The 24,091-nt window shown below is 36.3% G+C and overlaps 1 protein-coding gene and 1 pseudogene across 7 annotated transcripts in view; both read left to right on the forward strand.

Annotated features, from left to right (window-relative positions):
- Positions 1-24,091, forward strand: part of ZNF148 (zinc finger protein 148) — a 146,406-nt gene that overhangs the window by 24,144 nt on the left and 98,171 nt on the right. For 5 of the 7 annotated variants that reach the window (XM_003941669.4, XM_074404207.1, XM_074404204.1 and 2 more), the window contains one exon: positions 20,708-20,788. The gene's annotated coding sequence lies outside the window, so the exon portion shown is untranslated. Of the gene's footprint in view, positions 1-10,328; positions 10,403-20,707; positions 20,789-24,091 lie in introns of all 7 variants that reach the window. The other 2 variants (XM_074404202.1, XM_074404203.1) reach the window with 1 other exon arrangement.
- Positions 479-10,322, forward strand: LOC141585350 (dnaJ homolog subfamily B member 6-like; annotated as a pseudogene).

The raw sequence follows: 24,091 nt of genomic DNA on the forward strand, positions 1-24,091 counted from the left end.
GAATGGAATAATAAAGTAGATTGGCTTTATGTCTGGCTTCTTTAACTTAGTGTAATGTTACATGATGTAGCATGTGTCAGCAGTTCATTCCTTTTTATTGCTGAATAGTAATCTATTATATGGACTTACATTTTTTTGTATCCATTCATCAGTTATTGGGTTTCCACTTTGTTTTTTTTTTTTTTTTTTTGCCATTATGAATAATGCTGCTGTGAACATCCATTTTTTTTTTTTTCTTCTTTTCTTATTCCTGAGACAGAGGGTCGCTCTTACTGCCCAGGCTGGAGTGCAATGACATGATCTCGGCTCACCGCAATCTCCGCCTCCTGGCTTCAAGCAATTCTCCTGCCTCAGCCTCCTGAGTAGCTGGGATTACAGGCACCCGTCACCACGCCCAGCTAATTTTTTGTGTTTTTGGTAGAAACAGGGTTTCACCATGTTGGTCGGGCTGGTCTTGAACTCCTGACCTCAGGTAATATTGGCCTCCCAAAGTGCTGGGATTACAGGCATGAGTCATCACGCTTGGCCCATGTGCAAGTTTTTATGTAGACATTTGTTTTCATTTCTTTTGTGTATATGTGTATGTGTCTAGGAGTGAAAAATTGCTGAGTCATATGGTACCTCTATGTTTAGCCATTTGAGGAACTTCCAAACTACATTCCAAAGCAGGCTTACCAGTTTACATTTCTATCAGCAGTATATGAGGGTTCCAGTTTCTCCATGTCTTCAGTAACACTTCATACTGTCTTTTTGATTGTAGCTATGCTGGTGGGTGTGAAGCAGTGCTTCATGGTTTAATTCATATGTCTGTTGGCTAATGATGTTGAGCATCATTTCATCTGCTTATTGGCCATTTGTATATATTTTTTGGAGAAATGTCTTCAGATCTTTTGCCTGATTTTTAGTTGAGTTGTCTTTTTATTGTTGGGTTTTAAGAGTTTTTTTTAATATGTTCTGGATATTAGACTTTTATCAGTTAGATAATTTGCAAATATTTTCTCCAATACTGTGGGTTGTTTTCACTTTCTTGATAGTGTCTTTTGAAGCATAACAGTTAAAATTTTTTTATTGTAATAAAAAAACATAATATGAGATCTACCTTTTTAACAAATTTCTAAGTGTACAGTACAGTATTGTTAACTGTAAGCACAATGTTGTACAGATCTCTGGAACATTTTCATTTCAGATAGCTTAAACAATACCCATTGAATAGCAACTGCTTTTTTTTTTTTTTTTTTTTTTTTTTTTTTTAAGACAAGGTCTCGCTTTGTGGCCCAGGCTGGAATACAGCAACACATTGATGGCCCACTAAATGAGCTTCTCACCTCAGCTTTTTGAGTAGCTAGGACTACAGCATCTGCCACTACTCCTGGCTAATTTTAAAATTTTGTATTATTTTTGTAGAGACTGGGTCTCATTCTGTTGCTCAGGCTGGAGTGCAATGTTGTGATCACAGATCACTACAGTCTTGACCTCTTAGCCTCAAGCAGTCCTACCACTTTGGCCTTGCAAAGTGCTGGGATTACAGGTGTGGGCCACCGCACCCAGCCTCAACTCCTCATTTCTACCTCTTCTCATCCCCTGGCAACCGTTGTTTTTTTTCCTGCTTCTATGAGATTGACTACTTTATCTTAGATCCTTCATAAAAGTGGAATCATACAGTATTTGGCCTCTTGTGACTGCATTATTTCACTTACGGTGTTCTTAAGGTTCATCCATGTTGTCAGCATTATAGAATTTCCTTCTTTAAGGGTGAATAACGTCCCTCTGTGTGTGTGTATGTGTGTGTGTGTGTGTGTGTGTGTGTGTGTGTGTGTGTGTGTGTAGAGAGAGAGAGATCATATTTTCTTTACCCATTCATCTGTTGATGGACATTTAGGTTGTTTCCACATCTTGGCTATTGTACAAAATGCTGTAATGCGGGGGGTCCCTAACATCTGGGCCATGGACCACTGTCAGTCCGAGGCCTGTTACAAATTGGGCTGCACAGCAGCAAGTGAGTGGCAGGTGAACAAGCATTATTGCCTGAGCTCTGCCTCCTGTCAAATCAGCAGTGGCATTAGATTTTCTTAGGAACATGAACCCTGTTGTTAACTGTGTATGTGAGGGATCTAGTTTACATGCTCCTTATGAAAATCTAATGTCTGATTATCTAAGGTGGAACAGTTTCATCTTGAAACCATCCCATCACTCATTGAAAAATTGTCTTCCATGAAACCAGTTCCTGCTGCCAAAAAGGTTGTCACCACTGCTGTAGTGAACATGAGTGCAAATATTTCCTCAGAAATCCATGGTGGTGGCTCAATGCCTGTAATGCCAGCACTTTGGGAGGCCGAGGCAAGTGGATCATTTAGTGGATCATTTGAGGTCAGGCGTTTGAGACCAGCCTGGCTAACATGGTGAAACACCATCTCTACTGAAAATATAAAAAAAAATTACCCGGGTCTGGTGGCGCATGTCTGTAGTTCCTGCTACTTTGGAGGCTGAGGTGGGAGAATCGCTTCAACCTGCAAGATGAAGGTGGCAGTGAGCCAAGATTGTGCCATTCCACTGTAGACTGGGTGACAGAGTAAGACTCTGTCTCAAAACAAACAAACAAACAAACAAAACCTATTATCAGTTCTTTTGGATAAAGATGCAGAAGTGGGATTTCTGGAACATACAGTAGTTACATTTTTAGTTTTGTGAGGAATCTCCAAACTTTTTTTTTAAAATAGTGCCTGCACCATTTTGCATTCCTGTGAACAGTGTGCAGGGTTTATAGTATCTCCATCCTTGTCAACACTTGTTATTCTTATTTTTGGATAATGGTCATTCATACAAGTGCATGTATCTTTTTGGTACAATGATTTATTTCTTTTGGATATATACCCAGTAATGGGATTGTGGGGTCGAATAGTACCTCTGTTTTAAGTTTGTTTTTTGAGACCGGTGTGGCTCTGTCACCTGAGCTGTAGTGCAGTGGTGAGATCATAGCTCACTGCAGCCTCAAACTCCTAGACTCAAGTGAGCCTCCCACCTCAGCCTCCAAAAGTGCTGGGATTACAGCTGTGAACCACCACATCTGGCCTGTTTTAAGTTTTTTGAGAAATCTCCAAGCTGTTTTCCATAGTGGCTGAACTAATTTATATTTCCACCAACAATATTTAAGTGTTCCCTTAAATAGCCATTCTTACTGGTATGAGATGGTATCCTGTTGTGATTTTGATTTGCATATTCCTGATGATTACTGAGGGTAAGCATCTGCTTATATACCTTTTGGCCTTTTATATGTTGTCTTTGAATAAATGTCTTTTTAGGTCCTTTGCCCATTTAAAGGCAGGTTATTTATTTATTTATTTTTGCTATTGAGTTATAGGAGTCATTATATATTGTGGATTTTAGCCCCTTAGCAGATGTATAGTTTGCAGATACTTTTTCCTATTCCATAAGTTGCCTGTTTCCTCTGTTGATTGTTCTCTTTGCTCTGCAGAAGCTTTTTAGCTTGATGTAGTCTCACTTGTCTGTTTTTGTGCTTGTTGCATGTGCTTTTGGTTTCAAGTCCTAGAAATCATGTCTGTGTTTTGAAGCTTTTCTCTCATGTTCTCTTCTTGGAGTTTTACAGTTTCAGGTCTTATTAAAGTTTCTAATCTTATTTTGAGTTGACTTCTATGTATGGTGTAAAATGAGGGTCACATTTGAATTCTTTTTCATATAGCTGCCCAGATTTTCCAGTACCATTTATTGAAGAGACTGTTCTTTTCCCATTGTGAATTCTTGGCACCTTTCTTGATGATCAGTTGCCTTTGTATGTTTGGGTTTATTTCTGGGCTTTCTGTTCTGTCCTATTGGTCTGTATGTCTGTTTTTATGCCAGTACCATATTGTTTTGATATGTTTTGAAATGAGGAAGTTTGAGATCTTCAGCTTTGCTGTTCTTTCTCGAGATTGTTTTGGCTACATTCAGGGGCTTTTTTGGTTCTGTTTGGGTTTTAGGATTGTTTTTGTGTTCCTGTAAAAAATGCTGTTGGGATTTTCATTGAGATTGTATTGATCTGTACATCACTGTGGGTAGTGTGGACATTTTAACATTAAGTCTTCTAATCCATGAACATGGATGTCTTTCCCTTTATTTGTGTCTTTAATTTCTTTTAACAGTGCTTTGTAGTTTTCAGTGTACAAATCTTTTGCCTCCTTGGTGAAGTTTATTCTTAAGTATTCTTTTTGATGCTGTTGCTGTTGTATAGCGCTTTTTTTTTTTTTTTTTTTTTTTTTTAAATTGAGATGGAGTCTTGCTTTTTTGCCTGGGCTGGAGTGCAGTGGTGCTGTCACAGCCCACTGCAACCTTGATCTCCCAGGTTCAAGCAATCCTCCAGCTGCAGCCTCCTGAGCTGTTGGGACGATGGCACATGCCACCACTCCCAGCTGATTTTTGTATTTTTTTTTTTTTTTTTTGGTAGAAACAAGGTCTTTCCATGTGGCCCAAGCTGGTCTCAAACTCCTGGGCTCAAATGATCCACCTGCATTTGTTGGGATTACAGGTATGAGCCACTGGACCAGGATTTTAATCTATTTAATGTTTGTATATGGAATGATGAAGATATCCAGTTTCATTCTTTTGCATGTAGATGTTCTTTTGTTCTAGCGCTGGTTTGTTGAAAAGGCTTCTTTCTCTATTGAATTGTCCTGGCATCAAAAAGTTGGTTGACTTAGCCTGGTGTAGTGGCACACTCCTATAGTCTCAGCTGTTTTCGAGGCTGAGATGGGAGGATCTTTGAGCCCAGGAGTTGGAGTCCAGCCTGGGTAACATCATAAGACCCCCACTTCTAAAAAAAGAATGCATAAAATTTAACAGAAAAGATTGACCATAAATGTAGGTATTTATGTCTGGACTCTAAATTCTATTCCTTGAAGATAGAATGAAGATGTGTTTATCTTCATTCCAGTACCACAGTGTCTTGATTACTATAGCTTTAAATGTAGGTATTTATGTCTGGGCTCTGAATTCTTTTCCTTGATCTATATATTTATCTTCATTCTAGTATCACAGTGTCTTGATTACTGTAGCTTTGTTAGATTTAAAATCAGAATGTATGGATCCTCTAACTTTGTTCTTCTCTTTCAAGATTGTTTTGGATTTTCTCTGTCCTTTGCAATTCCGTATGAATTTTAGCATTAGATTGTCCATTTCTGCAAGAAAAGATTCTGGGGTTTTGATATGAATTGCATTGAATAAGTAGGTTATTTGATGAAGTATTTTCATCTTAATATGAAGTTTTTCAATCCATGAACACTACTAGATGTTTGTTTCGGTCTTTATTAATTTCTTCCGGGGATGTTTTGTAGTTTTCAGTGTACAATTGTACTTGTTTTGTTAAATTTATTACAAAGCACTTTATTTATTTATTTTTTGCTGCTATTATAAATACTATTTTCTTAATTTTATTTTTGAATTGTTCATTGCTAGTGTATAGAAATATAACTGATTTTTGTAAACTGTTCTTGTACTTTGCATCCTTGCCAAACTTGTTTATTCTAGTAGCTTTTAGTGGATTCTGTAGGGTTTTCTATGTATATGATCATGTCATCTGCAAATAGAGTTTTTTTTTTTTTTATATTAATGCCATTTAATTCAGTTTCTCACTTAATTTACTGTATTAGTCCATTCTCACATTGCTGTAAACCAATATCCAAGACTGGGTAATTTATAAAGGAAAGAGGTTTAATTGACTCATAGTTGCACATGGCTGGGGAGGCCGCAAGAAACTTACAAATATGGCAGAAGGCAAAGTGGGAGTAAGGATCTTTTTCACATGTTGGCAGGAGAGAGAAGTGCAAGTAGTGGAAATTCCAGATGCTTATACAACCATCACATCTGTGAGAACTCATTCACTGTCATGAGAACAGCATGGGTGAACTGCCCTATGATCCAGTCATCTCTCTCCCTTGACATGTGGGAATTATAATTTGAGATCAAATTTGGGTGGGAACACAGAGCCAAACCATATCATTTACCTTGCTAGTACCTCTGCTACAGTGTTGAATAGAAGTAGTAGCAAGAGCAGACATCCTTGTCTTATTTCTGATCTTAGTAGGGAGCACTTATTACTTTACTTTTAAATATGATATTAGCTTTGGGTTTTTCATAGATAGCCTTTATCAGGTTGAAGAAGTTTCCTTTCCTAGTTTGTTGGGTGTTTTTATTGTGTAAGGGTATTGTATTTTGTCAGATGTTTTTCTTCATCTAAGATGATTTGCCAAAAATAAAGGTTTTTGGCCTTCGTTCTTTTGATGTGGTGTATTATACTGATTTTCAGATGTTAAGCCAACCTTGCATTTCTGAGATGAATCCTACATGGTCATGCATAATCCTTTCTATGTGTTGATAGATCTGGCTTGTTAGTATTTTGTTGAGGATTTTTGCGCTATTGGCTTGTCATTTTCTTTTCTTGTGATGTCTTTTTCTTGTGTTGGTAATAGTAATACTGATCTTATAAAATGAGTTGAAGAATATTCTCCCCAATTTTTGGGAAGAGTTTGTGAACAGTTGGTATTGATTTTTCATTAACTGTTTGGTAGAATTCACCAGTGAAGCCATCTGAGCCTGCAGGGTTTTTTTTTGTTTGTTTTTGGCAACAGCTAGGGGGACTTTTAAATTAAGAAGTCAATTTTATTTAATGGTTATGGGGGTTATTTATATTCTCTGTTTCATCTTGGTTTTGTTTTGCTAGTGTGGTTTTGAGAATTCGGTGTCAAATTTAAGACATAAAATTGTTTGTAGTATTCCCTTATATTCTTTTAAAATTGCTGTAGGATCTGTGCTGATGTCCTCTGTTAAATACCTGATGTTTTCTGTCTCCTGTTTGTCTTTTGTTGTTGTTGTTAGTTTTGCTAGAGGCTTGTAAACTTTTTGCTTAATTGATTTTCTCTATTTTCCTCTTTTTTATTAATTTCTCCTCTTTATTATTTCCTTCTTGCTTTGGCTTCATTTTGCTCTCTTTTAGTTTCTTTTGGTAATTTGGTTACTAGTTTGAGATCTTTTCCTTGTGTCTAAAGTAAGTATTTAGTACTTCTGATTGTTGTTAACTGCATCCCATGTATTTTGATGTGTGTTACGTTTTCATTTTCATTTATTTTTATGTATATTTTAAAATTTTATTTGAGGCTTCCATTTTGATCCATGGACTTTTTAGAAGTGTGTTGTTTATTTCTCTGTTTAGAGATGTTCCTGTTGTCTTTCTATTACTGATTTCTGGTTTGAGTAGATTATGGTCAGAGAATATACTGTTACTGCTTTCTGTTCTTTTAAGGTTTTTGAGGTTTGTTTTACGGCTTTGGTGAATGTTCCAGGAGTACTTGAAAAAAATGTATGTTCTGCTGTTATTGAGTGGAATATTCTCTATATAAGTTAATAGGACTCTGTCGGTTGATTGTGTTGTTAATGTAGCCACTCTGCTTAAAACAGTTTATTTTTATATCTTTCTCTTCTTGTGCTTTCAACTTGCTATGTTGCTGAATTTGAATTTCTTGCAAGCAACATATAATTGGGCCATTAAAAAGAAAAATCTACTCAGGCTGTTGTTACTGCCACCAGCACAGCTGTGCCAGAGCTGAGAGGAGATCCAGAGCGCAGAGCATCCAGGCCACTGCCCCACCTCCACTTGTGTTCCATCACCTGCCACCTGTATCCTCGGTCCTCTTCCAATAATCTGTTAAAACATAATGGATTACTATGAAGTTCTAGGTGTGTAGAGACATACTTCACCCAAGGATATTAAAAAAGCATATTGGAAACTGGCACTGATGTGGCACCTAGATTAAATTCCTGAGAATAAACAAGAAGCAGAGAGAAAATTCAAACAAGTGGCTGAAGCATGTGAGGTGCTATAAGATGCTAAAAGATGGTACATCTATGACAGATGTGGCAAAGAAGGATTAAATAGTGGAGGAGGAGGTGGAAGTCATTCCATTTGAGTTTTGTTTCACATTTTGTAACCCATATGATATCTTCAGGGAATTTTTTGGTGGAAGGGACCCATTTTCATTTGACTTCTTTGAAGACCCCCTTGAGGACTTTTTTTGCAATCAAAGGGGTACCTGAGGAAGCCAAGGGACAGAGTCATTTTTTCTACATTCAGTGGATTTCCATCTTTTAGAAGTGGATTTTCTTCTTTTGATACAAGATTTATTTCATTCAGGTCACTAGGTCATGGGGCTTCACTTCGTTCTCTTCCATGTCATTTGGTGGTAGTGGGATGGACAATTCCAAATTGATACCAGCTTCTACTAAAATGGCTAATGACAGAAAAATCACTACAAAGAGAATTGGTGAGAATGGTCAAGAAAGAATAGAATTTGAGGAATATGGCCAGTTAAAGTCCTGAATGATACATGGTAAGGAGCAGCTGCTGCACATGGGTAACAAGTAATTCCGTGCATACATTTAAAAGAAATGTTAAACTATATCAAGCACCATTTGAGGATTAACAGGACCTTTTTTTTGAACATTTCAAATGAACTCAACTTTCAGTAATTGTACCAAATCGAAACTATTTATAAACAGCTCAACAGAGCCCCCATTTGTCGTGGACTTACGAGTTTATTGTTGAGACCACATAATAGGACTGTTTTTTTTAATTGTATTTAAAATTGTAAATCTCTATATGGACTTTGCGTTTTTATTTAAGTGTACTCCAAGGTGAGCCTTGACACTTTAGTGGTTGGAAAAGATTGCACACTAAAAAACAAACAAACAAACAAAACACACATATAAAGGTGTGGATCCGCTTTTGCATCGTGGTTTTAAATGTGAGCCATATAGTGTTAGCCTGCTCTGAAGTTATGCCAGGATGAATCTTCTGCAGAAATAGTTACACTTCTGGTTTAATGTAAATTAAGAATTTTTCTGGTAGTGCATGATTCTTTTTCTTTGTATTCCTGCAGATTACTAGAACCTTTATTTAGGATTCCATCTTGACTTATTTACAGTGTTGTTTTGAGTCTATCTCTTGGTTTTGTAGTGGCTGTTTTGGTTATTGTAATATGCATACCTGGCTTAGTCTGTGGTATCAATATTTATACTTCAACAGAAGTGTGGAAACCTCACTTTAATTTACCTTTCATCTTCTCCAATTTGAAATATAATTGTCTTGAGTATCAGATAGTGTTATAACTTTTGTTTAAATCATGAAATGCTATTTATAAAACTAACGAAGAAAAAGATAGTCTTGTTTATACCTCTATTTCTATTCTTTTTGTTGTTTCTTCTTTTTTGATATATCGTCATTCCTTTAAAAAAAGTTTTCTTTCTGTTTAGAACATTTTCTTTAGCCATTCTTTATGGATTGGTGTGCTAGAGACATTTTTTTTTTAAACTTTTCTTCTTTTGAGAATATACTTTTATTTCCTCATTATTTTGGAAGGGCAGTTTAACTGGATATAGAATTCCCAGTTGGCAGTTATCTTTTTTCCAATATTTGAAAAATACTGTACCACTTTTATTTTTGGCCTCTGTGGTTTGAAATGAGAAATCTGGTGTCATTTGAATTGGCATTCCCTTATGGGTAATGTGTTTTTCTCAGGGTGCTTTCAAGGTGTTTTTATTTTATTTTTTTGTCTTTAGGTTTTGAATGTTTAATTATGCTGTTAGTGTAAATTTCATTAGGTTTATTTTCTTTGGATTTGCTTGGCTATTTGGATCTGCAAGTTAGTGTTCCTTAAATTTGAGAATGTTTCAGTCATCGTTTCTTCAGGTAGTGTTTGAGCCCCACTCCCTTTCTTCCTTCTTTATGGGATTTTGATGGTGTGAGTGTTGAATCTTTTTTGGTTTTTGGCCCTATGGTTTCCTAAAGCTATTACTTTTTTCAGTTTACTTTCCTCTCTTGTTCACATTGGGTGAAAGTCAACAAGAGAGGAAAGTAAATTGAAAAAAGTATTCTCTTCCCTGTCATTTTCTTTTTTTTTTCTCCTCTGAATCAGAGTGTGACTCGGTCCCCCAGGCTGGAGTTAGTGACACAGTTTTGGCTCACTGCAGCCTCCACCTCCCAGGCTCAAGTCATCCTCCTACCTTAGCATCCTGAGTAGCTGGGACTACAGGTGTAAGCCACCATGACTGTCTTATGTAGAGATGGGATTTCACTCTGTTGGCCAGGATGGTCTTGAGCTCCTGAGCTCAAGTGATCTACCTGCCTTGACTTTCTAAACTGCTGGGATTATAGGCATGAGCCACCATGCCCCGCCCATCTCTATGTTTTAATTGAGCCCCTCTTAAAAATGTTTTGTACTTTTTAGTTCTCTTAATTTTTTCTTCTTATTTATTTGCTTATTTATTTAATTTTTTGTTGTTGGCAGGAGTACAGTGGTGTGATCGCAGCTTACTGCCACTTTGACCTCACAGGCTCAAGTGATCTTCATACTTTAGCTTGGTGAGTAGTTGGGACTACAGGCATGTGCCATCATGCCCAGTTAATTTATAAAAATTTTTTGTATAGATGGGGTCTCACTGTGTTGCCCATGGTGATCTCACCCTCCCGAGCAGCAGTGATCCTCCTGCTTCATCTTCCCAAAGTGCTGAGATTATAGGTGTGAGCTACTGCAGCTGGCTTTGCTGCCTTTTTTTTTTTTTTTTTTTTTGAGACGGAGTTTCGCACTGTCACTCAGCTGGAGTACAGTGGTGCAGTCTCAGCTTACTGCAACCTCTTCTGCCCAGGTTCAAGTGATTCTCCTGCCTCAGCCTCCTGAGTAGCCAGGACTACAGGTGCGCACCACCACGCCCAGCTAGTTTTTGTGTTTTTGGTAGAAATGGGGTTTCACCAAATTGGCCAGAATGGTCTCAATCTTCTAACCTCTTGATCTCCCTGCCTCAGCCTCCCAGAGTTCTTTGATTACAGGTGTGAGCCACTGCACCTGGCCTTTTTTTTTTTTTTTCTTTTTCTGCAGTAGGTATCTGAAGACGATGCTTCTTTTTTATAACTTCTGTTTCTTTGCTGAGATTTTCCATTTTTCACTTGTTTCTGGGTAATACGTAATTGCTGAAACATTTTTGTTATGGCTGTTTGTGTTTTTTTCACTTGTTGCAGTAGAATTTGTTAATACATTGTTGAAACTTTGGCTTTAAAATTCTTGTCAAATTCCAACATTGGATTTATCTCTATTTTGACCTTGGTTGATTGTCTTTTCTCATTTATGGTATGATTATCTTAGGTGTTTTTTGTTATATCATGAACATTTTATCTGTTATCTTAGGAGGCTCTGGGCCCTATTTAAATTTTTATTTTAGGAGTGGGCTGTGATTCCAGTGGCAGTTTAATTTTTAGAGACTTTGCAGTCTATTTGGTTTGTTTGATCCTACTGGAGGTCCCACTGGAAGGGGTTTCCTCATGCTGGGTTTCTGATTGTCTACAGATGGGAGAGGATTATGGTGGGACCCACGTACTGGTCTCTTCTTTGTTTTCTCCCCTGTCCCGGTACCTTTGGGCAAGTGAAGAGGTTCTTGGCCCAACATGAGCCACTTCTTATGGCTGGGTCCCTGAATTTCACCTACTTGCCTCTGTATCTCTGGGTGGAAAACAGTCTCAGGCCAAGTAGGGAAGAAGAGTGCTTCCTGTGGTCTTTATTGTCATTTGGGCTTCCAGTTGATCTCCTCCTCCTGATATTTTCAGGACAACATCAGAGAGTTGTTGCCATTTGTTTTGGGAGAGGAATGTGACTATTGAGCTGCTTTCTGTTGCTAGATTGGTGCTTGGGAAGTGCCAGGTCTGGGTTGTCTTCTTCTGTTGGGTGTGAGGACATGAAACACTCTGCTGCTCTTTTGTTTCTCCAGTCCTGGGGTCTCAAATTGGTTTACTGCCTTTTTACCACCTTTGATTTTCCTTTGCTTGTTATGTCAGTGGTTTACAGTTGTGCTTCCTGAGCAGGGGCAGTAGGAGTACAGACCTAGGCCATTTTATCTGAACTGGAAGTTGCAGTCCTTGTATCATCTCAGTCTGGGGGGCTATTTCAGCACTGAAAATAATGGTATATAATTATGTGCTTTGTGAACTTAAAATTAATTTTTAATTTTTGTGGATCCATAGAGGTTGTATATATTTATGAGGTACATGAGATACTTGATACAGGCGTGCAATGCATAATAATCGCATCATGGAAAATGGGATATCCATCTCCTCCAGCATTTATACTTTGTGTTACAAATAATCCAATTATATTATTTTAGTTATTTTAAAATGTAAAGCCTTGTATACTTCTAAGCATTATATAAATTCTGCACTTCACTTATAAGCCACGCTATCTGACTCTCAGTAAGTTTTTGTGAGGTCAGTCATATCCAGCTGAAGATGTTGCTAGGGAATAGATGCATACTATTTTACTGTGCATCTACCCATAAACAGAAGTTTGTTACTCAGTTAATCTCAGTTTCCTAATCAGATTAAAAATGATTTCCTTAGCTCAGGGACTGTATGATTTCTTTTATGTTTAGGCACACCTCTACATTGTGTTCAGAGTAGAGGTGTGCCTAAACATAGAAGAAATCATACATTCCCTAGTGTATTTACAGTGTAAATACACTGTGAATTTCTGGGCATGTATTCTAGGCAGAGTATATTAGATTGGTTCTGGCATTGAATAAGGTGAAAAGTATCATTGAAATAGTATAATTATGGGCATGTATTCTAGGCAGAGTAGATCATACTGGTTCTGGCATTGAATAAGGTGAAAAATATCAAAAGATGGACTGGAAATGTATGGCTTTTTGTGGCTAACTTACAAGTTTTTAAATTACCATATTTAATTATATTTCCTATTAAAACCAGTAATTCCAATTCCTTCTTGTTATCTTTGACTTGTGATAGTATTTTTTTTTTTTTTTTTTTTTTTTTTTTGAGGCAGTCTCCCTTTGTCGTCCAATCTGGAGTGCAGTGGCATGATGTTGGCTCACTGCAGCATTTGCCTCCCAGGCCGAAGCAATTTTTGTGCCTCAGCCTCTGGAGTATCTGGGATTACAGGTGTGTATCACCACACCCAGATAATTACTTGTAATAGTATTTTAACATTTTTTTGTTCACAAAGAATTGACATTTTAAAAATCAAAGTTAAATGAAGTGTTAAACTTTATTTTTTAAATGGGCATTTCTATATTCTTTCTAGAGTTCCCTTCATTATTATGTTACAATAATTTTACGTAATAAAAGGGATGAGTTTTCTGATTATATACATGTGTACTTATCATTGTAGATACAGCATTTTTGTTTCGTAATTTATGTCTGTTGGTGTTACACTTAACTTTGAAGATGTTTGCTTTTTTCCTGACTCCTAGAAGATGGCTGAGAATAATGTTAAATGTATCTTAATTTGAAAATTATTTTTCCTGTGGTGTTATGTTAGAGTAGACATTTATTAGGAGGTGGAGGATCTGGTGGATGGCTTTTTTTTTTTTGGAACCAGAGTCTCGTTCTGTTGCTCGGGCTGGAGTGCAGTGGTGCAGTCCTAGCTCACTGTAGCCTCAAACTCCTGAGCTCAGGTGTTCCTCACACCTCAGCCTCCCTAGTGTCTGGGTAGCCGGCATTAATTAGCCATGCCTGGCTAATTAAAAAAAAAAACAAAAAACCATTTTTTGTAAAGTCTCACTATGTTGCCCAAGCTGGTCTAAAGTTCCTGGACTTAAGTGATCCTCCCACCTCAGCCTTCTAGAGTGTTGGGATTATAGGCATCAACTGTTGAAGTCTTTGTCTTGCCACTGAGTTGGTGTGTAATCTTGGGTTAACTTAACCTCTTGAACCTGTTTTATCATCTAAAGAACTGAGACAAACAATAATACTTGTCCAGGTAGTTGTGTGTGAGTGTTCAGGGGTTGAGGAATGAAATATCACATGTGAAAGCTCTTTGTAAACTCTAAAGTACTTTATCCGCATATGGTTGTATCATCTTTGAGAAGATTGTTTCAGAATTTGCCTGGGTGATCTTGATCGTCATAGTACAAACTTACGTACTATGCCCAGGAGTTTGAGGTTGCAGTAAGCCAAGATTGCACCACGGCACTCCAGCCTGAGCAACATTATCATGATTATTTACAAAATCAATGTTTATTCAGTAAAAATTTATGTAAAAATGCCAGGCACGGTGGCTCACGCTTGTAATCCCGGCACTTTGGGAAGCCGAGGTGGGTGGATATTGAGGCCAAGAGATTGAGACCATCCTGGCCAACATGTTGAAACCCCGTCTGTATTAAAAATACAAAAGTTAGCTGGGTGTGGTGGCGCACACCTATAGTCCCAGCTACTCAGGAGGCTGAGGCAGGACGATCACTTGAACCCAGTGGAGGTTGCAGAGAGCTGAGATGGCGCCACTGCACTCCAGCCTGCTGATAGAATGAGACTCTGTCTCCAAAATAAATAAATAAATATATAAATAAATAAACAGCTTTTTCTTAAGTTTGGTGGCTTACTAACCTTAAAAACTAATTTACATTACCTGGGGAAGGATTGCATAGTTGTTTGTTAGTGCAGCATCCTCACTGTGATAGGGTTAGTTTTGGAATGTTTATTCTAAAAGCAGGTGATTTAGATTTAAAGGTTCTATCTCTTCAGTGGTTTATAGTCTAAAGTTTATTAAAAAATGCTTTTGTGTTTTCTGATGTGGATGGACAGTTTCTTCAACAAATGTTTATTGATTAGTTGATTTGAAAAGGTCAAGGGCAGGTGAAAATTTTCACTTGATGGCTTTATTTTACTCCCTTTGCTCAGCCAACTTCTGTGTATCTGAGTGCTCCTTTGTAGGGTTTTTTTCCTCAGCTGAGTGCAATAACTACACTAATTGTAAAGTTTTAAAGATTTAGGCTTGGTTTTTTTGTGTGTGAGAGTGGAAATGGAAAGTGGTTTAAGAAAGGTGATTTTTGGGGTGGTTGATTTGAATTTATTTGGCTATTATTCCTCTTTGGGATAGATGTGGTTATGAAAAACATACTGTTAGGCTATTCAGATATTATTTAGTTAAAAATATATGAATTATAACTCCTTAGAGGGAGTCTTTATAACTTGAATTTTCAAAGCAGTTATTAAATTTAAAGAACACATATGTCCATTCTTTGCATTGTCATTATAGAGATTCAAGCCAAATTCACAGACATCTCTTGCCTGGAACAAATTTTTATTCTTTTTAAAACATCATTCAGAAAGCCTCATTAAATCATAAAAGTACAACTAATTTAAAAATATAACTTGACTAATATAATGTGTTAAATGTGCTCTAGTTAAAAGATGCTAAAGGACTGTAAGCATTTTTAGTTTCAGATTTTATGCCATGTGTGCTGTAATTTATCCTTACATTGCTTTGGGCTTTTGATTTTATTTAAAGGGCAGAGGTAGCCTTTTTATTTGGTAATGCTCATGGGAGCATAACTAGTTAAAAATGTGTAGGCATTACACATTTCTGTGAAACTTTAAAAGTGAATTTTTAGAAAGATAACCTCAATTAACCAAGAACTTTGTTCTTTATCAATGAATAGCTTTTCTGGGATGATCATGCTTAGGAGTAACGTTAAGATTTTATTTATTGCCTTAGAAATTTATATTCTTGACAGAATTTTTGTGGGAGTTTCTTCTAACACATCTTTTATCTGGATCTTGCTACGTTAATTCATAAAAACTTCATCTTTAGCAATCTTACTTTTCTAGGCAAAGATGACAGTTAAAACATAATTTGGTGGGCTAAAAGTATGCTCTGCAAACAACATAAAGATATACTTTGAAAATACTGTATCAGTGGAAACTGTCTACATGAAATGTGAAATATTTGAAAACATGAAATGTGAAATATTTGAAAATACAGAAGAAGCTCTTCCTATCTGTTGCAACATATATGCCATTTTTGTAGCTTTTCTGAGAGGATTACCTCTGAAATTTGTTATAAGCATTACTTTTAAACAAAGAATGGAAATTAAGTTAGATTGGACAAACCTTTATGTTGCTAAGAATTACCATGGTGCATTTGATAGAGTGTTTCATGAAGTTCATTGTAGACTTATCCGGAGGTTGAATCTCTTTATTATTAAGACAGTCAGGTCTTTTTCCGTAAAGTTTAAGGGTAATGTAATGTTGTCATACCCTGCTTAGGCTGGTTTTGAGACCAAGTTTCATCATTTTATTAGGTTAATGTGACCTTGGGTGACTTTTCTGCATGCCTGAGTTTTGTTATCTATGATTCCATAATTAGAGAGGGTTGTATGGTGGTTAAGTTTCTAGAGCCTGACTTTCTGGGGTGAAATTCCAGTTTTAATAACAATTAAAAAATATTGTGTCTGTTATGTGCAAGGCACTGTTTTAGGCACTTGGCGATATATCAGTGAATAAAACAGACAAAATTCTTTCTCTTTTGGAGCAAATCGTTGGGGGAAAAACATGAATAAGTCGGTTGTATATGTTAAGAGGAGGGCAGTGCTGTGCAAAAATGTATAATGGGATAAAAAGGGGATTGGTAAGTGTATATGGTGGGATGTTGCAATTTTAAATGGTGTGGCTGGAAGAGGGCTCAGTAACAAGACTTGAGCAAGACTTGAAGTAGGTAAAGGATTTAGTTACAAGGATCTCTCGAGGAAGAGTGTTCTAGATAGAGAAACAGCCAGTGCAGTAGATTCTGCTGCATGCTGAAGATTCTGGGAAAATATGGAGGTCAGGTCACTGCAGCTGGAGTGGAGTGAACAAGGGGGAGAGTATAGGAAATGAGGTCTGAAAGATGAGGAGTGGTGGTGGTGGTTGCTGATGGGTGGGGGATAAGCACAGCAGTGCGTGTAAGGCCTTGTAGACCCTTAAAAGGAGTTCGGTTCTGCCACTTACTAGTTTTGTATTCTTTGGTAAATTATATAACCTGTTAGTTTTCTTATCTGAAAAATGAGATGAGAAAATAACAATCTCACAGATTTCTTGTTTTAAGTGAGTTAATACCTATAGTGTCCTAGGAACACTACTGCATATAGTCCAAAGCATATATTCATTGCATTCTTACATGTGTAATCAACATTAAGAGATCACCTTCTAGGCCGGGCGCGGTGGCTCACGCCTGTAATCCCAGCACTTTGGGAGGCCGAGGCGGGTGGATCACGAGGTCAGGAGATCGAGACCATCCTGGTCAACATGGTGAAACCCCGTCTCTACTACAAATACAAAAAATTAGCTGGGCATGGTGGTGCGTGCCTGTAATCCCAGCTACTCAGGAGGCTGAGGCAGGAGAATTACCTGAACCCAGGAGGTGGAGGTTGCGGTGAGCCGAGATCGCGCCATTGCACTCCAGCAAAAAAAAAAAAAAAAAAAAAGAGATCACCTTCTTCCTTTTCTTTTCGTGAAAAGTAGCAAAGGGAGAGTTAATTGCTCCCTGCTTTGACTTTTCTATGATAAATTGCTCACGCTTCTAATTATATCACTTATATTACCATTTTTATCATAAATATTTACTGTATCTGTGCTTATCATCCTTGCTAAATTATGAACTCCTTTGGACAGAGACCAGGTTATTTTATTGTGTCTTAAGAAGCTTGATGTGTTTTAAATATATATCATGTGATTAAAAAAAGTTGACTGAATTAATAACAGAAATATTGGCTTAATAAATTGGACCACCTGCTAGTAAGTATATTGGAACATTGCCAGTCTGTCAAAACTAAGTAATGGAAAGGTGGTAGCTAATGGCCTCTGTAAAATATTTATGTATTTTATTTTTGTGTCATAATTATTTAAATTGGTATTAGCAGAAAATTTCCTTAAGTATTATGTAGGTATAAAAGTTTATACCATGTACAATGAAAAGTCTTTATGTGTATTATTGTATATCTATTAACATTTGCTGTCATTGGTTGATAAAAAAATGCCATCTTGATTGATAACACAGATATAATAAAACTCCTGCCTTAAAATACAATCTCTACTTACAGTGGTTTGATTTAGGATTTTTTGACTTTATAATGATGCAGAAGGCATAGGCATTTAGCATTAGTCATAAACTTGTGGTTTATTGGGGCATAACCTCATTGTAAGTCAAGGAGCATCTGTATGTTTTTAGTCTTAATCTGTTTATATCTGCCCAAGTGTTTATAATCAAAGGTTATTTAGCCAGCAAAATGTTAAAAGAAATTGCTAAGCAGGGATATCCACTGACTGCTGAAATGGGGGAGTAGGGCAAGGAAAGAGGAACATCTTAACTGACTGCTGGGTGAATGTCCAAGTAATTTTATATCTGTTTTTGTATTTGCATGGTTTTAGTTTCCAACTTAGTAGGTTCTCTTCTCTCCATTTTTGGTTGAGAGGAGTGGAAGAGGAGAAAGAAGGATAGAGGCTTGAAGAAGAAATGAAATCAGTAGATGATACTAAATGAATTAGGGCTCCAGAGACAGACTATGTGGCAGGTGACTTGGGGGAAATTGTGGGTTTACATGGTAGAGGAATGGTTGTGTGGGAAAGACATTCCACAATTTCTGTTTATAGATTTATACTTTGAGGTTATATTATTTTGTGTGTATGCATGTTTCCTTTTCCTTCTTGCTTCACTATTTTATTTTCATTTTCCTTTTACATATCTAAGTTACATTCTTTGATGTATGACAGCAATAATTTAGTGCTTTCAATAAAAAGTGATGCAAGAAGGTGAGTATTCTTTTTGTGAAAATATTTTCAACTGAATATTAAGATTACAAAGACATTTGTCCAATCTGCACATGTTACTGTCTCGTGATGAGATATGTAATAATATCCTGATTATGGAGTAGATACATCACATCAATTTTTAAAAAGACTCCTAATGTTAAAATATATAATTTGAAGACTTTTTCCCCTGTATATAGGCTTTGCAGTGTCAGTTTTATTCTTGTAATTAGCAATTCTAAAAGTTAAATATAGTAATGCATGTAGCAATGTATGTACAGAGTATATAATATTCTAATAGAATAGTGAACAGCATTGAAATGCAGATACAGTTAAAAAAGGAACTTCAGACAAATTAAATTTATCAGAGTGTATCTGTGCAAAGAACTATTCATAAATTGGGCAGCACTCTGAACCAGAAGAGTTTTGAAGAGCTCCACCCAGCAACATGGGCAGGCAGTATTTATACACAGAAAAAGCAAGTGACAAGCAGCACTAACTTGATTAGTTACCACTTGGCATTTGCCATATTATATGGACATAGTCTTATCAGGTGCCAGTCTGTGATTGGCTGAGGCTCGGCTACTGTGATTTCCTGAGACTCAGCTACTTGTTACAAGAATTTACTCTTAAATTGGGTAGTTTATTTACATAGTAAGTTATGTTTAGTTTGCCACCTACAGAGGCAGCTTTAGACCTAATTTAATTTCACATAATTTTGCTTTACCCATTTTTAATAGTATCTAACATAGTAATATAGTTTTATAAAGCTTTTATTATCCTTTTGGTACTATTGGTATAGAGGTATGTACTTAAAATAACTTTGCATAATTGCCGGGCGCTGTGGTTCACGCCTATAATCCCAGCTCTTAGGGAGGCAAAGGCGGGAGGATAGGTTGAACCCAGGAGTTCGAGACCTGCCTGGGCAATATAGCGAGACCCCATTCTCCACAAAAAGGAAAAAAACCAAAAAGACAAAAAAGAAAACTTTGCATAATTGAGAGGAATGACATATATATGCTTTTCAATGCTTGGCTACAAAATATTGAGGCAGACAATTAGGAGCTTAGTAGAAATAAAGTATTTTAAAATAGATTTTTTTGTTTAAAACTAGCTCAATAACAAAGCTACTGACTAGCTAAGGACTGGAAAGTGCTAAATTATCAAAAAGGCTGTACTCTTTGTAATTCCTTGATAAAGTATATATAAATACAAATTTGAATTGATGTACTTGGTTATTTTCTAGAGATTTTCAATTTCTAGAAAATATTCTGCTTTTACATTTATGGCTTTTATTGAGGTACAAGGTATTTATAGATCCTTAAACATGTATTAGGACTGTTACATAAAATGCTTTATCTGTTGTTTCTGAATGAAGTAATATTTGGCTTGTTCTTTGTTTCTGATAATTCAATTTTCAGTCTTCATTATCTTCATTTAAGGTAGTGAATTAAAAAATTCAGTTACATGAATAAAATGATCTGTGGTTGGTTATCAATGCAATACCAACTTAAAGTGTTAATTTTCTGTATTAGTCACAGCTAAAAAGTTGATTATAGCATGATGTTTCAAAAATATTTATGGACCATTTTAGCATATTAAATACCTTTTGCTTTGAAATTTTGAAATGCTTATTGTTTATATTTTCAAAAACTGCATCCTTAATATGTTTAGATTTTTCAGCTGAGGGAAATGTTACCGTTAAGAGCTTATCAAGAATTATTGCTGTTTGAGTGATGGAGAGTATCAAAATATGATTTTAATGAAACACATTTGTGCTTTCCTTCCTATTTTAGGATATTTAAGATGATTGTCAAGGTTATTATCCTGACTTTAAAGAAACCTTAATCCTTCACTAGAAGTTAAGTTTGAAAAAGTCCAGTTTGTGTCTCAGTCATTGTTGTGATATCATTCCGCATTGATGGGTCATTGCACTCGGACTAAGTGTTAGTTGTTACTGATTTTATTTACTCTAACAGTATCTACCATGGAAAGAATTTTGTTAGATTTAGCACACTTAAATATAACAATTTTATCTGACTTTAAGACTATGTTTAATCCTGATTCTTTTGGGGGATAATGTTTATTTGTGTATTTTTGCAGGATAGCGGGAGGAATCAGCAGCTTGGAAATTCAAGCAAGTGATCGGGTGGGATGGCCATTTGCCTGACGTATTTTATGGAGGTAATTCAGCATTGTTTGACTCAATCTTTAATTTTTACCTGTGGTAGATGCCCATCTTACTACACATACTTACAATAACTCTGCATTTACTGGCCAATCCCTTTTCCTTTTATACTCATATAAATAACATCACTATTATAAATATTATAAATAATGTGTATATATGGACATATGTACATGGAAAAGAATATTATTAATTTTGTAAGATGGAGTTCATTATCTTCTCTCAAGATTACTTGCATATCTTCCTTTAGGCTTCATTTCCTTTATGTTAGGAAGATAAATGACCCTCTCCTTTCTGGTTGGCCTGTGTTGGTGCATATATTAAACTTATGCTTTTATCTTTCACACAACATGAAAGAAAATATTTAACAGTTTTCAAGGAGTTTACATATCTGTTGGTGGCACATACTCATGTCAATTATTAATGATCATAAAAATTCTTCTATTTGTTGTATTTTAAATGGGACAGGGACTTAGTTATGTTGCCCAGGCTAGTCCTGAGCTCCTGAGCTCAAGTAGTCTCCCTGCCTTAGCCTCCCAAGGTGCTGGGATTATAGGTGTGAGCCACTGCTCCGGGCCTGATCATTAAAATTCTAAAGTTTCTCTGTGCATTCTAAAATTTGTTTGAGAATTCTTTTTTTGTTTTTTTTTTGTTTGAGCTAGGGTTTTGCTCTGTCACCCAGGCTGGAGTGCAGTGGCATAATCTTGGCTCACTGCAACGTCTACCTACAGGGCTCAAGTAATCTACATACTTCAGGCCTCCCAAATACCTGGGGCCATAGACACATGCCACCACACCTGGCTAACTTTTTGGTTTTTGCTTTGAGATAAGAGTTTTGCCATGTTGCCCAGGGGGGTCTTGAACTCCTGAGCTCAACCAATCTGTCTGCCTTGGACTCCCAGAGTGCTGGGATTATAGACTTGAGCCACTGTGCTTGGCCTGAGAATTCTTTTAAACCTTGTGGATTGAAATTATTTGGAGTTTTAGCTGCTATATTTTAGGATTTTCCTGTTTTTTCCATGTCTTTTGATAATTGTCATGTTCAGCATTTTCACTTCTTTACTCATGTTTATTACAATAGGTATATACATTTAGGCAATAATGTTATAACATCAAAAAACAAGGCTTTTCAACCCTTCCCCATTCAGTGTAATCATTGTATATCCTTCCATACAATTTCTATAGATATACAGGCATTTATATGTGTGCTTACATTTACACATTTTTTACACAAGTGATATCACCCCATACATATTATTCAGTAGTATTGAAAAATAAACTTCCACATTTTTGCAAATCATTCCTTATCACTTTATGCTGTGTAGTATTCTAATATTGTGACATATAATTTTTTAAACTAGTCATCTACTTGCAGATATTTAAGCGTTTAGTTTTTTTGCTGTTGTAAATAATGATAGAGTGAATATTCTTGGGTACATCTTTGTACATATTTAAAATTATATCTTGCCAGGCATGTTAGCTCACGCGTGTAATCCCAGAACTTTGGGAGGCCGAGGTGGGTGGATCGCTTGAGGTCAGGAGTTCGATACTAGCTTGGTCAACATGGTGAAACCCCACCTCTACTAAAATTATTAAAGTTAGCCAAGGTGGTGGTGGGTGCCTGTAATTCCAGCTATTCAGGAGGCTGAGATAGAAGAATCACTTGAACCCAGGAGGCAGAGGTTGCAGTGAGTCAAGATGGCACTACTGCACTCTAGCCTGCGCGACAGAGTGAGACTGTCTCAAAAAAAAAAAAAAAAATGACACACATACACACACACACACACACACACACACACACACACACACACACACATATTATGTATCTGTAGTATAAATTCCGAAGGGAAAAGTTGTTGAACTAAAGAGTATGTACATTTAACAGTTTGGTAGATAAATTGCCTAACTTAAAAACAATGCCAAACATCGGTAGTCTGTGAGTGAGGGGATCTCTGTATCTCTTTGACAGCATTAGCTAGTGTCATACTTCTTAAATATTTTTCAGCTTTTTGTTGATTAGCTTTTCTTTTATGAGTGCATTTGAGGATTTTCACCATTATTATTGGCCATAATGTATGTTTTTAGTTACTGATTTGGTCATGTGCTTTGCCCTTTTATGGATTTGTATATTAAGGAAAGGAGCCTCTTGTCATTTTTTAAAAAGTTGTTCCAGTTGACAATTATATACACTTATGAGGATATGTTTTTTATTTTTCCTTGATACATACATAGTGTGTGTTTATGGTAACATAATATAGTGTATATTTAAGTTTTATGCATTATATATATGCATAAATTTTATGCATATATACTATATATTCAAAACACACTTTTTATATATTTTGATACATGTTTTGATATATGTTTACATTGTGTAATGATCAAATCAGGGTAATTAAAGTATTTTCATTACCTCTTACCATTTCTTTGTGAGTTTCTTTTGTTAGACAAATTATTTTTGCTCATTTTTTGGTTTTATTATTTTGCCCTTTAGAAGTTTTCATTTTTGTTGTTGAATATAGTCTTTTCATCTTCCATGGCTGAGGTGGGCAGTGGAGAACAGTTCTGTGTTAGATTTAACAGGCCTTATCATTGATTGTAGGGCTCATTTTTTCCTCCAGATTTTAGCATCTCTGACATAAATCTCTAACTTATCATACTTTAACTTTTTTTCTTTTTCTTTTTTTCTTAAATTAGTTTGACCAGGTGTCTTTAGGAAGAAAATGAATATACATAAATAATTTATCTTTTAAAATACAAATAATAGGTATTAGGACTCATGACAGAAGAAGAGGTGTATCTTAATGATGACAGCTAAAAAGATAAAATGGGCAGGGTGCTCATGACTGTAATCCCAGCACTTTGGTAGGCTGAGGCAGGTGGATCACAGGGTCAGGAGATTGAGATCATCCTGGCTAACATGTAAAACCCCATCTCTACTAAAAATATAAAGAATTAGCTGAGCGTGGTGGCATGTGCCTGTAGTCCCAGCTATTCGGGAGGCTAAAGGCTGAGGCAGGAGAATTGCTTGAACCTGGGAGGCGGAGGTTACAGTGAGCTGAGATTGCGCCGCTGCACTCCAGCCTGGGTGACAGAGTGACACTTGGTCTAAAAAATAAAAAAGGTCTGGGAGCAAATTACTCAAAAAATTTTTGAAACTCTGTAGAAGAATAAGAAAGAGTATTTGAATCAGTTCACATTTTTTGATAGGAAGATATATATGAGACTCTTCTTCAAATATACATTTAAAGCTATACCTTTTAAGTATTACTTTAGCTGCATCCTGTTTTTCGTTTTCA

The sequence above is a fragment of the Saimiri boliviensis genome, chromosome 8 (assembly GCF_048565385.1).
Source record: "Saimiri boliviensis isolate mSaiBol1 chromosome 8, mSaiBol1.pri, whole genome shotgun sequence".
Lineage (NCBI taxonomy): Eukaryota > Metazoa > Chordata > Mammalia > Primates > Cebidae > Saimiri > Saimiri boliviensis.